The following is a 16332-nucleotide window of genomic DNA, read 5'->3' on the forward strand; positions in this document are numbered from 1 at the left end:
AACTGCACTTTTTATACTTTAGTACAGAGATCTAAAATGACAAACAGCCTCTTTCTGGAGTCACGAGACGGGGTGAAATCTGTTTTACACCCCCCGAGAAACAAGACCGAAATGTACGTCACCAAACATCCAGCTTTAATTCTGTTGGTCTTTGTCAACTTGTTAGGTTGGAAAATGATCATGTAATCAAATCATATCTGCTCAAAGAGGACTTTACGTCTAGTGATATGTTTGTTGTTCCAGCTTTCGGTCAGCAACATTTAAGCGTCTGTCCGCTGCTAAGAATCAATGGCAGAGCTAGCTAGTGCTATCATGTACCATGAACTGAAGCCCCAGTTTGTTTGCGTTCAACAACAATATCTCCATTGGCTTGGCCACTGATGTGCTACCAAAGCCTCATGGGAATTGTAGTTTCTGCTAACACAAGCAAACAAAATGATTGCTTTATTTAATTGTTTAGATTCTTGTCTAATTAAAAATCGGAATAGAAAACTTCAGGAACACGAGGCTGTTAGCGTGTTACAGAGAAATAAGCTCAACTGAACTGTCTACACAGACAGTATAGTTCATTACTGCCGTTGATCCATTTTTATGGTTGTAAACTTGTTGTAAACGGGTTTTGGCCTTACAAGTTGACAAAGACTGCCTGAAGGCATCGGCTTTGACCTTTTATTCTCTCTGGTCTCTTCTACTTCACTGATTATTTTCCTACGTTTCCCAAAAAAGGATTTAGATTTTTTTCAACACAATAACTTGTAACTGTAAAATGTGCAGAACATAACAGACTGATGCTATTTAATGAGTTTAATTTGTAGATTAAGAGTGAAAATCTGCACTTCCTGTTGGAGGAACTTGTAATTTTCTCCTTTCACAAAGTTCTGTTTGTTTGCAAGGAACCCCCCCTGAAAAACAACTCTAGTTACTCCTGTAACAACATTTACAGAACGGCTTCTTACCCAGACATTATTCTACATTTTACTTCTTGTCAACACATCTCATGTTTAGACTCAAACCAACAAACTGTCAGTTTGTCTCTCAGTGCTGTCTGACTTCCTGTCTGTTGCTCACTCTAGTTTTTTATCAAACAAACTCGAGGAAATAATACTGAAAATAGTTCTGTCAGCCCGCTCTCATCCCCGGAGCATCAAACAGTTACGCTTTGTTGCGTCCTTTGGCGTCTGGGACCAAATTAGCGCCATAGTTCAACGCTAAAAGTACCACTAAGGGGCGGCTGTGGCTCAGGAGGTAGAGCGGGTTGGCTGTTAGTCGGAAGGTTGACGGTTCAATCCCTGGCTCCCCCTGGTTGCGTGTCGAAGTGTCCTTGGGCAAGATACTGAACCCCGATTTGCCCCTGGCGGCTATTCCGCCAGTGTATGAATGAGTGTGAATGTTAGTTTCTGTTTGAGCACTTAGGCTCAGTGTATGAATGTGTGTGACTGGTGAATGCAGATGTAGTGTAAAAACGCTTTGAGTGGTCAAAAAGACTAGAAAGGCGCTATACAAGTACGGAGCATTTACATTTACATTCACTAATAACAACAGAAAAGTCAGAGTGAGGCTGGGGTTTGGACTTTGACCCAGGAGACCGGCATTTGTTTCCTGTGTTAGTGTTACTTAACTTGTGGAACTTGAGGGCGTACTCACACTAGGTGACCCCCAAAGTCCAGTTCGTTTAATAAGTGGGCTCGGGCACGGTTAAGGTTGCACCGTACGCATCTGCCGTGACTGCTAACTGTGCCCGAGCGCTCGGACGTGAACTCCGCCGCGCGAGTGCTTTTAAATACAAAACAAAACAGCAAGTCGTTTGCAGTGATGACGTAAACGTGCTCGGAACATTACACACAATGTGAGTGCAGGACAAACGTGATCCGGCAACTGGGCCTAATTGATAATAGTCATTTAGCTTTTATCTAAAGCAACTTACAATTGCTATATAATGTATGTCAGAGGTCACACGCCTTTGGAGCCACTGGGGGTTAAGTGTCTTGCTCAGGGACACAATGGTGGATGGGTCACAGTGGGAATCGAACCCGGGTGTCTCACACCAAAGGCATGCAACTTATCCACTGCTCCATCACTGGATACGCCCAAAGTTACTTAAGCAATGTAGTTAATTAAGCCCAACACCTAACCAAACTGCGACGTTTCATAACGTTAACCACTAGTTTTATTTTCAAAGTCTAACCGGACATATTTATTCTTACTTGCTAGCCCTACACGTGCAACAATGGCACTAAAAGGTACCCTGCGACACCAGGTGGTCTTGACAAAGCATCCATATGTATGTGGCGCCCTGGGATGAGAACGTGTGTTCAGGACACACACACACATTATTCAGTTTAATGTTAACAGAATGCAATCTGTTGTAATATAACGCCGATATAAAAACTTACAATGCTCAATAATCACGACTCCTGCAGGAACATTAGTTGTTTTTCACTGAGGGGTCAGACACCAGCTGATCCTGGAGCAGTTTCACTTTTCATTCTGCTGGTAGTTTTTGTCTTTTTGGAAACAAACAAAAAAAAGTAGGTATTTATGTAAAAATGGATTTGTAAAAAGTATTCTATGCACCTGATGTGTACATATTAATAATAATAATGATGATAATAATGTGTGGACTGTCCTGTTTGTTTGTTTCTCTCACTGCATCCGTTCATCTGTTTGTTTCTTCTTCCTGGACAGATTTACCTCATCATCTCCTTATGTAGCACTTCTTCTTCTTAGTCAAATCTATTTTTTCATCGTTTTAGGATCGAATGCACTAACTGTACAACTTGTTTCCTTTAAAGAAAAACTGACAGAAGCTTTGTACTTCATGTGTTCAGATTTGGGGAAAAAAATAAAAATAAAGTGAAATGAGAAAAAAAAAAAAGGCGTTTTTGTTCAAAAGAAGTGGGATCGGCAGCTCCTCCTCAGGCTTTTAACTGTCTTTACTGTTAAAAACTGTGTTTTGAATTGTGATTTTTGGCTTAACAGGTAAAACAGATTATTGATGTGGAGGTTTGTGAAACTTGATGTCCGTTCTTCCAAAAACAAAAACGCTGAAATTGGAGAAATTTTTCCAATTAAAGAATTGAATACTTTTTAGTTAAACAAAAATAGAAACCAGAAATTATTATTATTGTTATTACTGTTGTTGTTGTACCAAAGAAGGTAAAGACAAAGTTTAGGCCTGAAAAACTGAGAAATAATTTTCAGGGATCTACAATAAACACCTTGGAGCAGCCTGTTGGCATGAAAAAGTACAAATAAAGTAAAAACAAACAAAATAAAGTATATATAGGCTATATATACCCCCTCAGAAGCTTTATTTGTATTTTTTTATGCTTTTAGTTGACAGCCCGTTTTTTGCACTATCCTTTTTATTGTTGTGCTCTGTATGTTTTATTTTTAGCACTTTTTTATTTTTAATCTGTAGCACTTTGAGATTTGTTTAAATATAAAGTGCCTTACAAATTAAATGTATTATTATTATTAATGAAGGAAGACAGAGCAGCTGGACTTCACTGCTTCATTTAACCGTTTAAACTTTGGCACTTTTTGCTTCTTACTTTGGAATCACTTAGACTTTTTCACTAGACTTTTACCTCAAACATGGGCCTTTTCTATAACCTTTGACCAGTAGCCTACATTTAAAGAATGAAATTTAACTTCAGTAATTAAAATTAAATTCCGTGTCACACGACCTGGGACGGTTTCAAAGAAACGTCACGTGACGGCTCTCTGGCGGCGGGGTAGAAACCAGATGTTGACGTGAGCGTGTCGGAGTCACTGACGGTCAAAATGAAATATATAAATATAAACAGAAGCGGCTCTCAGACCTGGACATCCGTCCGCAGGATGAAGCTGACTTTCGGCTGCTGCGGCCGCTCAGTCCCGGTCCCCTGCCGGTCCTCCGGTCCTCCGCCGGCCCCCGTCTGTCTCTCTGCAGGATCTAAAGGTGCAGACAGCGTGCGGATCAATAACAGAGACATATAGGCTACATTTCTATATGCACGGTACATAAATACGCCTGTATCTCTGCCTGAAGTACTGCAGCTCATTTTAAGGTACCAACAGCTTTTTTTCAGATCGGAGATTTAATTTTACGTTAAACATATAAAACCCGAAATGTCAGCGAAGAACAGCTCCGTTTTAGTTCGTTAGGACCATTAATCAAGTTTTTTAAGGAGCTAAAAGAGAGAAAAAATAAAGAGCCAAACCTCCAATCTACATTTTGGGGATTTTTATTCAGCTTTAAATCTGATGTTTGCAGCCGGCAGCAGTTTATTATGTAGGCCCAAATGATTTCTGCTGCAGAGTTCCACAGGCCAAAGCAGACACTTTAACCATTTCTTTTGTTTAAGCTTTTAACAGCTGTAAAAGCGCCATGCAGATGCACTGGAAGGACAAACAGAACACCAGTGTTGCACTGTAGTCACTGACAAGAACCCAAAGACACATTTAAGGTCCAAACAGGCCTGTTTCAGATGAAATTCTTACATCAGGATCAGTGAAAATAAAGGCCATTAAGGTGTAGCTGCCTTTAGGAGGAAATGATAGGAGACTTAGTGGTGCAAACGCTCCTTCTTCTTGACTTGAGGAGGAAGCCTCCACCTGTTCCTCCTGCTGTTATTTATGGCCAGGATGTTGAAGTTGCTCAACAACATCAGTGTCATTACTGATAGCAAGTTAACCTCTGAACCGAATACTGATGCTCTTTGTGCAAAGGCACGTCAGCGTGTGAGGAATCGTCAGACTGTGCAGTAACACCGCAGGCTAAAATCTGAATGACCTCTCCCAAATACACAAAGTCAGAAGGTCCCGTCAGTCCTCGCTGACCTTAGACCTTAGTAGTTGCTCCCATCTTGTCGCAGACCTACCGAGGTGCAGGATCAATAGATTTGCTGCAATCAGCCTTCTGAACAGCACTGACTAATGTCAGATAATGAAGATTAACCTTACTAACAGCGTTTTAGCTCGAGGTCAGATCAAGATCAACAAAACAAAGACACTGAGGCGCTTCTGAACTCAAATTTAGGGTCAATAAATAAAATATTTCCCCCATTGGATTAATAACAATTACCCTCAAATGAGGTGGACAAAATATTAGAAACACCTAGCAGTTTTTTAGAGTAAACACCTCTTTAAAACAGCTGCATATTAACACAGAGATGTGAGGTAACTTTATAAATTATATTTTTAACGTTTTAACAGTTTTCTCATGCACACTGAAACAGAACATGTCTGCAGAGCGCATCGTCCTGCAGGCAGATGAACAAATGAACTAAAGAGGACTTTGTGTGGATGTATAAGGTCAGATGAGCAAGTTACTGTATGTGAAGCAAGGCAAAAACGTTGTACTGAGTGATGGCAGCAGGCGGAGAAGACCCCTTGCAGCTGGTAAAATACTACAGAAATATTACAGGGGATCTAAATAATACTGGGTAACCTTAAAAGAATACTAGGCTGGTGAAAATATAGAACGTTTGGGGAATAACAGTGGCTCAAAATTCACTCAATAATAATAATAATATTACAGGGGTATTATACGGCAATCACAGGAAAACCACAGAAAGACAGCCTGACAGTAGAATAAAGCGAGACCGAGTGAGATATCATAACGCGGCGTGCTCCCCCTCCCGCCGCCGCTACCTGCCTGTATGTTGGTGGCGTTGCCATGGAAATGTTTCAATATTCACAATGAGAGGCTGAAATGAAATAACAGATGGTGGGAGGCATGTAGGTGCACGACTGACAGAAGCAAATTATCACTTTTTATCTCCTCAGAGCGCACCGACTGTTTAAAACACACGGAGTCCAGGTGAACCACGGCGCTTATTCAATTATCAAAAACCAGTGAAGGCAGCTTTAAAAAACAGAAGATCTGACCTCTTTCATGATTTGGAAATTGATTGATTGCCACCAACAACAATAACAGGTTACATAATATTTATCTGTTGATGGTGCAGATGCCAAAATGGATATTACAGGTCACCGAACGCTGACAGGATCTGAGGTGAAGGAACCAAAAGAGATATTCAATAAGTAGAAGCGAACTCAATGCAGAAAAGCTCACCCCAGCAGGGTGCCCAGTTTTCCAGCACTCTGTGGACTCCCTGCCCTTCAGAAAGTTCTAAAGAAACCTTGTCCAAATGGAAACACTGACTTCGATTGGGTTGAAATACTGGGAACACATCTCAGCAAACACAGATGGATCTGTAAAGTGTTCTTCACATAGAACAAGCTATAAAAGAAAGAAAGCCTTCGGCATACACTGCAAAGAAAAGGTTGGTGGCAGTTTGTAGCACAGAGGGAAACCCTGTAGTGTCATTTATGAACCGGACTGTCACCCAGGAGACCGGTGTTCGTTTCCTGTGTAAAACAAAAAGTCAACATTGATTGTTTTTAGTTAAGTGGTTACATATTTACATAACTTAGCTTAACGTAACGTACTAAACGTAAGTTGAGTCACGAAAATCAGTGGTTCTCGAAGTGTGGTCCGGGGACCGCCAGGGGTCACTGAGGGGAGTCCAGGGGGGTCCCCAGCAAAAAGTTGAAATTGTAATTGTACATTTAAAACTTAATATATTAGCCACCGTTCTTTAATTATATAATTCCACCCATCATGTGACAGAATGTCTGACTATTTTGGTCATAGGACCTTGGGACAAAATCTTGTGGTTTAGGGGTCCTTAATGTGACAAGGTTTGAGAACCACTGACATAAATAAAGTAGTTATTTTAACATAAACCATAATCATTTTTTAAACCTAACCAAGAAGTTATGGTGCCTAAACCTAACCAAATTGTGCCGTTTCAGAATGTTAACCGCTAGTTTTATTTTGAAATTCTTACCGGACGTTGCATATTTATTCTGGCTTAGTTGACCGTGGAGCCCTGAACGTGCAAAAATGACGCCAGAGACGTTTTATAGCGGAGACACGCCACTCAATCACATCCTCAATACAACTCTATGGGGAAAGCTCGTAACGCCAAAGATGGCGGTCATCCCACCCCTCCCGCTAGAAAGCCAATCGTCTGCTTTTAACAGCCAAAGTGGGAAACATATTTCAGCCAATCGTGTGGTTCCACTGTGGTCTTTTATTCGTCTACTTTTTCAGCAATTTTTATCAGATTTTGCTGATGTAGTTTTTATGTCCCGGTGAGCGGTGAAAGTGCAGCTCTGGCTCTTGGCACATTCATTTCAGGAGCCTGGTCTTGTTAGTCCGAAATAGCTGATGGCGGCCGAGTGGCAGGACTTGCCTACAAGGACTTTGACGACGCTAAAAAGGTCCCCAGGGTGTTAAAATATATGTGACAAGTTGGGAGGGAGAATGTGTTGCTGTGAAAGGGCCGCAGTTTGTTTAGGTTACATACGTCACCTGATTTAACTTTATTTAACTTAAAACACGGACTTTTGTCGCTCTTTAGGTTGGGTTAACTTTATTGTCCCCAAGGGGAAACTCTGCTTGGGCACAGTGCAGAGTTGCTTCATAAAAAACATTACGAAAGACATCAACAAGAACCTGAGAAGCATCGGCATGTTATACTTCACACAAGGACACAGAAACTGTCTGTCTGTGGAGACTCCCACTGTCAATGTGGACACCTAAATATTTGTACGAGGACACCTGAGTTACTTCCTGGTTAGACTACGTTGCCTGACTTCTTCTGCCACTAGAAGTCGCGGCCTAACAAACAATATGGGTCATAATAAGCTGCTGCATAATTGACCTATATGGTCGTTTCTTTGGCGAGGACGGGCTGGGAAAAGGTTTTGAAGTTCTACTTGTACTCTTAGGAGCATTAGAAGAGGGTTTTCTCTGCACAGAGCTGTGGGTGTTTGGGTGCCTGCCGTTCATACAGTGTCATCTGTGGATTCTTTTAACAAGCTTCTGTAGCTACGTCCACCTCTTTAATTTGCTCTAGCTGATCCAGCCCAGGAGGATTTAAATGTCTCATCTCATCCTGTAGACCAAGCTCCTATTCCTTAAACTTTCTGTATTTTGTTGGCCGAAGTTTGGTTCACGCTCGTTGCGGTTTTGGCCCTTTCATTCAGTCGAGTGCTACAATTAGCGTCAGAGGGGCCGAGCCGCTTTTCTAACGTTAATCAAAGTATTTATCCAAACGAGACTAATTAACCAGCCACTCGTTATCAAACCCTTAATCAACCCAGTCGCTGCAAATAAAAGCAATTTACATCAGAGCTTGGCGTTCTCCTGCTCCTGCTTAACAGCTGGAGCTCGGCGCCGGGCTTCACTGAACACAACCAGTATTGATGAAACATCTGATCACATCTCTGATACTCCCTCCATTGATCCTCTGAACCACCCGTCTGCTCATTCAAACAAAACAAGAACACCGTGACGTCTAAAGGTTCTAGTGCGTGGTTCAGGATTTGCATGCGTGTGTGTGTGTGTGTGTGTGTGTGTGTGTGTGTGTGTGTGTGTGTGTGTGTGTGTGAGTGAGAGAGACAACTCATCAAAGTAGCTCTGATGGAGGGAAAGTTTGGGGTGTGTGTGTTTTAAAGGAAAGCAGAAAAGCTGACGGTGTGGGCTTGACGGAGGGGATTTCCAGTGTTCCTCTGCACACACCTGGTCACAGCAAGGTTCAGCAATAGACTTTTATTCAGTTTCCACCAACAAGTACCTGTTCCTGAAGTTACAGTTAGAGTTTTCAAAAGTTTCCAACACGCATATGACTTCTCCAATAAGTCCTCCAACCTAAACAACAACAACAAAAACGACACAAATGAGAGTTACTACGTTGTGCAAGTCACGTGACTTTAAACACACGTTTAACGTTGTGAAGCGGTCGCAGTCCATGTTTTGGCCATATTTACTACTTTTATTGGGAGTTTTCTTCAAAACATTATTTCTCTCCATACAACCACGTTCCAAATAACAAAGCTTCCAAAACATTGAAATATTGATAAAAACAGTCAATATTCCTGTGACCTAAAGCACTCCCATGCTTTACAGGCCACAGCTTGAGAACAGAACAGCCTACAGGGCTCCCTGTGGACTCTTCCTCTTCGTATTGAAGAGACAATTTCTCTGTAGCTCATACAGGTCGCCAGCAGCGGCCGATAAAGACCGCCTCCGCCAAAGCAAACTCTTCTTCTCTACTTCAATCTGACGACAGAAACGAAACTTATCGGCTCATCGAGATGGCGGCCCGCGAGGACGGTCTCTGTTGACACAAACGACCGCTGTTTTTGGACTGAAAACTGCTAGAAAAATCGATCGGTCTGGTACCAAGAGGTTAAGCTCTCTAAATGTTAATTAATAAGGTAATGTTGACCTGCACATTGCAGAGACGTGGTTCCTCTGGATTCCGTGCATCGCCGCTGCTGAATTATGCTGCTAAAATTTCACTCCATTATTTTATATTAATGCAAAACAAATTCATTCAACAAGAAAAAGCAATCGAATAAAGTAATGAAATTAAATACAGTAATAAACACAGTAATAAATAAACGAATGATAGTTACAGCCAACCGCGTAGCCACGGATGGACCTGGGCCCACCCACTTGACCCTCAGGCCCACCCAATCAGAAGGCTTCCTTTCTTACTGATTGATCATCCAGTGCAGTCAAAACATTTTGTTTCTTCCTGCTTGTTAACCATTTGATTGGCACATTATTTAGCAAATGCCAGGTAGCAAACAGCCCCTCCTCTTTCACTCAGTGAGTGCAATGCATGAAACAGTCTTTGATAGTTTTCATCTATAGCTAGCTTCTTTTAATGTAAGTTTAGGTAATCATGGCGAAACAAAGCAATTCGCTCAAGTTTGTAACAAAAAGACGCAGTGAGGAGCAAGGGGAAGAGAATTCACCTTAAGTTCAGCCACCATTTTCAACCCAGACATTGCGCCGATTTCTCCTCAACAAGTGCCAAGTAGTAGCAACACACACAAGGCTAATTCAGGCTTTCCCCCGTCAGCAGCAGCACCTGAGTCTCCAACCACATCAAACCCCCAATGCCAAAGCACAGGTAACGTTAGGCCTACGTACAGCGCCATGGATGTACAAGCCCCATCAGACCTGTCCGATATAGATGAACCTGCGACCCAGCCCAAACGCAGTTCATTCCCTGTAACCACTACAGCAGGCAAAGCTAGAAGTTTTTCTGTCCGCAGGTATGAAAGATTTCAATGGCTTGAGTACAGCACTTCCAGGCACGCTGTGTTTTGTAAGCCATGTCGCCATTTCCCCGAAGCGGCCACTGAAGACCGATTTATTAAAACTGGGTTCAATGACTGGAAACATATTTCCCAATGTTGTGTTAAACACGAGGGTAGCAGGGCACATTCTGTAGTGCTGGGCAGAACCCAGGGAATCAAGCAAAGCCACCAGACAGGACGGGGAAATATTATCAACCAGCTGAACAATGATGCTATGAACAGATCGTTTGTGGAAAGGAATAGAGAGCACATTAAAGTTGTAATAGACCTCGTTTTATTCTGTGCAAAACAAGATATCCCGTTGCGTGCGCATCGTGAAAATGAAGAGGCATTAAACAGAGGCAACTTCTTGGAATTATTTCGACTAATCGCCAACTATGACCCAGAAATAAAACGGCGACTGGATGAATTGCCAAGAAACGGGAAACTTACGGAATACAGAATGAGATACTGGAAATCGCAGCATCGCTACTTATCCGCAAAATAAAAAGAGATTTGCATGACGAGACAGACACATACTATGCAATTTTCGCAGATGGGTGTAAAGACTTATCAAAACGAGAGCTTGTGGCAGTCTGTATCAGATACATACACAAAGGCCAGTTGATAGAAAGGGCTCTGGGATTTGTGGAGACTGGGGACATGAACGCAAATGCTATATCAGCAAACATCCTGGAAGTACTGGAGCCATTGCAGCTGGACCCAGCTCTGTGCGTTGGATTTGGTTTCGATGGGGCATCGGTTATGTCCGGCAACAAAGGAGGGGTACACATCATTTTCAAGCAAATGTTCCCTCACTCCATATATGTGCATTGCAATTTCCATCGCCTAAACCTCGTCCTGTGTATAGTATCAAAGGTGTCCCCCAGCATTTCAACATTTTGAGGTCATCAACAACCTGCATAGTTTCATGACAGGGTCACATAGATTTATGGAAATCCAGCAACAGCTGCGACCAGGGAAAACAACGCTAGAACTAGAGAGATCCTGCGATGTCCGATGGAGCTCATGGTCCAGTGCAGTAAGTAAAGTCCTGGCACTTTTGGGCCCAATTTTGGAGACCCTTGCTGAATTCTCTGAAAGCTCCGGCCACACAAAACTTGAAGCCGACTCCCTACTTCAGCAAATGCAAACAAAAAAATTTGTGTTTCTATTAATCACGTTCAACAAATTCTGAGTGACTACGCCACTAAGGGCTTGCAATCTTCCATCGTATCAGTTACAGATTGCATTGCTCTAATCGAAGGCCTTAAAGAGAGCTACACTACATTCAGGAGGACAGAAAATGACTTTAATCAGGTAATGACACTGACAGATGATCTGATGAAAAAACGTGACATTGTGAACTGGGACGTCACCGGGTCTCGAAAGAGGAAGTTGTCAGCCAAGTTGGGCGATATTCACGTTGAATCTACTATGGGCAAAGCATCACCTGTAAAGGACAACTCTGACCTAAAAAATATATGGAATGATACATTAGACAGGCAGATCATGGAACTGAACACTCGTTTTAAGGCGGACACGTACGGGAACCGCTGCTGCGTGCTTGCCTCGGTCAGACACCTTTGGTGACAAGGCACTAAGCCCGCCAGCACACCCTTTTCCATCGATGTGGAAGATGCAGAACATGAATTGTTTGTGCAGCTGAAGAGAAAGGTCACAGCGGACAGGACCTTTCCATCCCTTGTGGAGGTGCTCGACGCATGTCCTAGTGACATATTTCCCAAAATGAATCGTCTCCTGCGGGCCCTCGTCACCCTACCCATAACAAGCTGTTCTGTTGAAAGACTGTTTTCAACTGTCAATTGGATAAAAACTGGCATCAGGGCATCAATGATGACACACAGACTGAACTCTTTGTCCCTGCTCTCCTTTGAAAGAGAACTGACTGAATCGTTGGACTATTATGAAATAATATCAGTGTTCAACACCAAGTCCCGTCGTCTCCTGCTGTAATCATCAAAAGTAAGCTAATTTACTATTTCAGACTGTACTTAGCTTACTGCCTATGTCACTGTTAGGGTATTGTTTATTCGATAGGAGGCTATAGTTTTTGTTTGGTGTACAATTGCTTCGTGCTTCATTCATGCTGATGTCGATGCACCATCTGTGCGTGTGTGTGCGGTTTAGGCTATATGTGGCCGCCGTGCCAGGCTAGGTTCAAATGTATTTTTTAACGTTACTGCGCATGTTGGTGGCAGTGATGCTGCTGCTGCGTCTGTCAGCTGTGTGAGAATATGTGGCATGTTGTGCCAGTAATAACGCCTGTGTGATTAAACTGTGATGCATTCAGGCAATAATATTTGTAATGGTCTAAGTTATTATAGTACAACGCTTTAGATCCTAGGGAGAACTAGGCCCACCTGATTTTCACTGTCACAGCTCCGACCCTGGATAAGAGGTTGAAGATGGATGGATGGGTTACAAAAAACCCAATCTTTGTTGGGAGACGGCAGGTGAAACATGGTGTCAAAGTACATCCAGCCATCGTAAAATGTAAATGCTCTGTACTTGTATAGCGCCTTTCTAGTCTTTTCGACCACTCAGAGCGCTTTTACACTACATCCATTCACGGGGCCTAAGTGCTCAAACAGAAACTAACATTCACACACATTCATACACTGGCAGACTGAACAGCCACCAGGGGCAATTCGGGGTTCAGTATCTTGCCCAAGGACACTTTGACACGCAGCCTGGGGGAGCCGGGATTCAACCACTGACCTTCCGATTAACAGCCACCCCGCTCTACTTCCTGAGACACAGCCATGTTGCTGTGCATTACGGTCCCAGGATTGCAGGAGTCCTGAAACAGCAGCCTCCGGTTCTGCAGCTACATAATATTGGTACAAGGGAGTGTGTTAGTGCACTTAATGTATGTTACCCAAGCTAGCTAGCCAACTGAACAAGTCGCAGACACTAACTCAGATGGATAACACTTCCCCACTGCCAATATTATAGTTCCTCAACCAGAACAAGAAAATTTAGAGGCATGACTTACTCTAGTCGTCGCATTGAAATCTGAAACAGTTTTTCCTGTTTCCAGTGACTGCCTTAGCTGTTCCATTTGCAACAGTCCTTTTTGCTGCTCTGCTAGGGGAAACCACAGACTCACCTCGACTCTGCACTGTAGCTGGCAAAATACGCTTTTCCATTAAAGCAGACCTCAGTTTTACTCCAACGTTACCATAATGCTCAGTGAAAGTTCATCTGTTGTACAACTATTCAAAAGCTCCTCAGATGGAGACCGAACAAAAGTAGCAACAGAGGCCAAAACAAGACAGTATCCTGTGTGCAAAAAATATAAAAGTCAGAGTCATCCCACTAACTACCTTCCCACCCAGAAACACCTCATTCACTTGTACGCTGTTGGTGTAAGGCTGCTTATTGTGATAGCCGAGAATCACCTTCGCTAAGCCACGCCGGATAGGCAGCTGGCCAATCACAGGGCAGTATAGGACTCTCTCTAACTGAGGTCCGACACTTTCACGGCTGCGCTCCACTGACTCTATTGCAACAGGAGCTTTCTGCTGCCGTATTTTTCTCAGATCTGGTCAAACGCTGTTCCTGCAGCATCTTGTAATATTTACAGCAGCTACCCAGAGAGGCTGAAAGGAGAAGGACGATTTATTCTCTCTCCAAAACCTGAAATAAATAAAAATGTTGGCTGTGGATCGTTCCTAATGTTAGTTAGCTGACGCTGGCTAACTTCCTACTGAATGTAACGTAATAAAGTCCTGCTGTTCTGCTTTTTAATGACTGTAATAATGAACAGAGGCTGAGCAGCTGTACAGGAACACTGTTGATCCTGTCAATAATAATAATAATACGGTGGTTCAGTGGTTCTGTGATCAGTTTGAGACTGAATACAACCTTCAAATGTATAAACTGCAAAACTGTCCGCTTCTTTCTGAGATCGCTTTTTCCAAAAATTAGACAATATTTCTCCGGGGAGGGCAGTAAAAGACACTTTGTGACAAGTTTGTAAATGTCTCTGCAGCGTTTTGGTCTCTAATGATCCTTCACTCTCATCATACCGGCCCTCCTGAAACGCTCATCGTCCTCTCACCTGTACCTGAAACACCACAACCACACCAACAGAGAGTGTTCGTTTTAAAACACACAGTCCGGTCTTACTTATCGACAAAAACCACAAATATCTACTGCAGGGTGTTGCCGCAGCAACACGTGTAGCAGCACCTGCCAGGAAATAAGGACGTAAAAACAGAAGAAAAAGGAATGATTATTCATCGATTACCATGCGGCGTTTATGTGACACGTGTTGACTGCTCCCCTTCTCTAACTTCCAGGTAAACTCCTCCGTTTATTAACAGGCAGGTGATGAACGTGTAAATGTTCCTCCCTAATGTGCTGTAGAGTTCAGGTGGGCCGCGTGCCAAATTATATATATAGACTCAACCTGCAGACTGTAAACGGCCTGCACACCCCCCGCGCCGTGGGTCCTGAGCGGTGTTGCATTTGCATAAAACCAATTCATTTGACCTAACGTACCGTTCGACTTTCTCTAAAAACTCCCCCGGCGTGCCAAAGGGCCTGTCAGAGGCCTGTCGGCTCCAAACGCCCCATCTTGATTTGTAGCGCCTGTGAAACAACTGAGCCTCTGCAGAGCCGTGGGTTTGATTTATGGCCGATCGTGACGGGCTAATGACAGGTTTCTGCGTTTATAGACTGGAAGAGCTGGTTCGGGACGGGAGCAGCTCCCAGATCGGTTTTAAACCTCCGCAGACGACTGAGGACCAGTGGGAGGAAGAGCTGATCCTGAATCAGCACCCGGAGGCGACCTCACCCCCGAAGCGCTTCCTACGCCGCCATCTGAACGGGCCGCTGCGATTGGCTGAGAGGAGCTCGGGCTGTAAAAGATGTTTTTTTCCTTTTTTTTTTAATGAATCACTGAAAGAGCTCTAATTAAGTGTAATGATGGCTGAGGAGTTAGACATGAGAGCTGCTGTGAGTCTGCAGAAGAGTGATTGAGATTATTACGCTTAATCATGGAGAAAACAACGCTTTTGTTTTTCCAGACTGCACTCATGGTTATTTATATTACTGGTTCATTTCCGGGTCGTTAGTCAACTGTTCTGAGAGGTGATAGAGGAAATAAATAAAACACTTTTTTCTGCAGACTTTTAACACGGCAGCCAGAAACATAAAATACATTAAAGGCCAAGCAAGATGAAAATTAAAAATAATCACAACGACTTTCTCATAGTCACAAACGTTGAAAAATTGGGTATATCATAATTTAGCATAACTAGTGCAGTGAGTGCTCACCGGGGCCGATGTGACGACTCCCTGCGCTTTGTTTAAAATATGCGTCTCACGTTGGTTTCACCCGCAGCAGCGGTCGACAAGAGGCCAATCATAATCGTAAGAGCCCAATACTTTGACAGCAGCTGGTGCTTAAATAGATCTCAGTCATGACAGCAAAAGTCACTTACCTAATCACTTCCTCTTATGTGATTGTTCCTACAAAATAAAAGTGAGAGAGTTTTTGCACCAATGCTTTGAGGTCATATTCTGCTTATTGGCTTTTCCCCTCTCCTTTATTGAGTTATATCCCTTTTTTGTGCATGTAACAGGTTTGGTGAAAAAGCCCAAAGGGAGTTCCCATCTCCCACAGAAAACTCTGCTCTGAACCGAAAACAGCTCGTTTGGAGTCCAGCCGCTTCCCTTTTCCCTTTAGCTTTCATCCCTGTGACGTCACAGGGATGAAAGCTAAACGTGCCTCATATAACGCTCGCCGAGCGGCTACTCCGACACGCTGCAGCACACAGCTCTCCTCTCCCTTCCAAACACTAGCTACCCTCCAGGCAGTCAGTGGACAGAAAGTTGTTCCTGTGATGTAGAGACAGAGCTCAGTTAAAACTTTATGGATACAGATTAATAACTCACCGCTCTGAAACTCTCGCTCCAGTCCGTGTTGCCGAGCCGGTCGGCAACACGTACGGCTGAACCCGAGCCGTTTACCGGCTTCTCGCCGACCCGCCCTTCTCTGCTTCTGATTGGCTAGTAGTCCTTAACTAGGAACTGAGCATGTGCAACTCCCAACAAAGATCATTTAGAGACAAGATGTATCACTCCATAGCTAAAACGAAGCCTTCAACACAGGCTGAAAAGAGGAGCTGCAGCAATGTGCTGGATGACAAA

General features: G+C 43.3%; 1 long non-coding RNA gene across 3 annotated transcripts in view; it reads right to left on the bottom strand.

Annotated features, from left to right (window-relative positions):
• The window catches only part of LOC123957613, a 57414-nt gene that overhangs the window by 6281 nt on the left and 34801 nt on the right, over positions 1-16332 (bottom strand). For all 3 annotated transcript variants that reach the window (XR_006821836.1, XR_006821837.1, XR_006821835.1), the window contains exon 3: positions 3825-3937. This is a non-coding gene — a long non-coding RNA (uncharacterized LOC123957613). The remainder of the gene's footprint in view (positions 1-3824; positions 3938-16332) is intronic.

Source organism: Micropterus dolomieu, linkage group LG19 (genome assembly GCF_021292245.1).
Source record: "Micropterus dolomieu isolate WLL.071019.BEF.003 ecotype Adirondacks linkage group LG19, ASM2129224v1, whole genome shotgun sequence".
Taxonomy (NCBI): Eukaryota; Metazoa; Chordata; class Actinopteri; order Centrarchiformes; family Centrarchidae; genus Micropterus; species Micropterus dolomieu.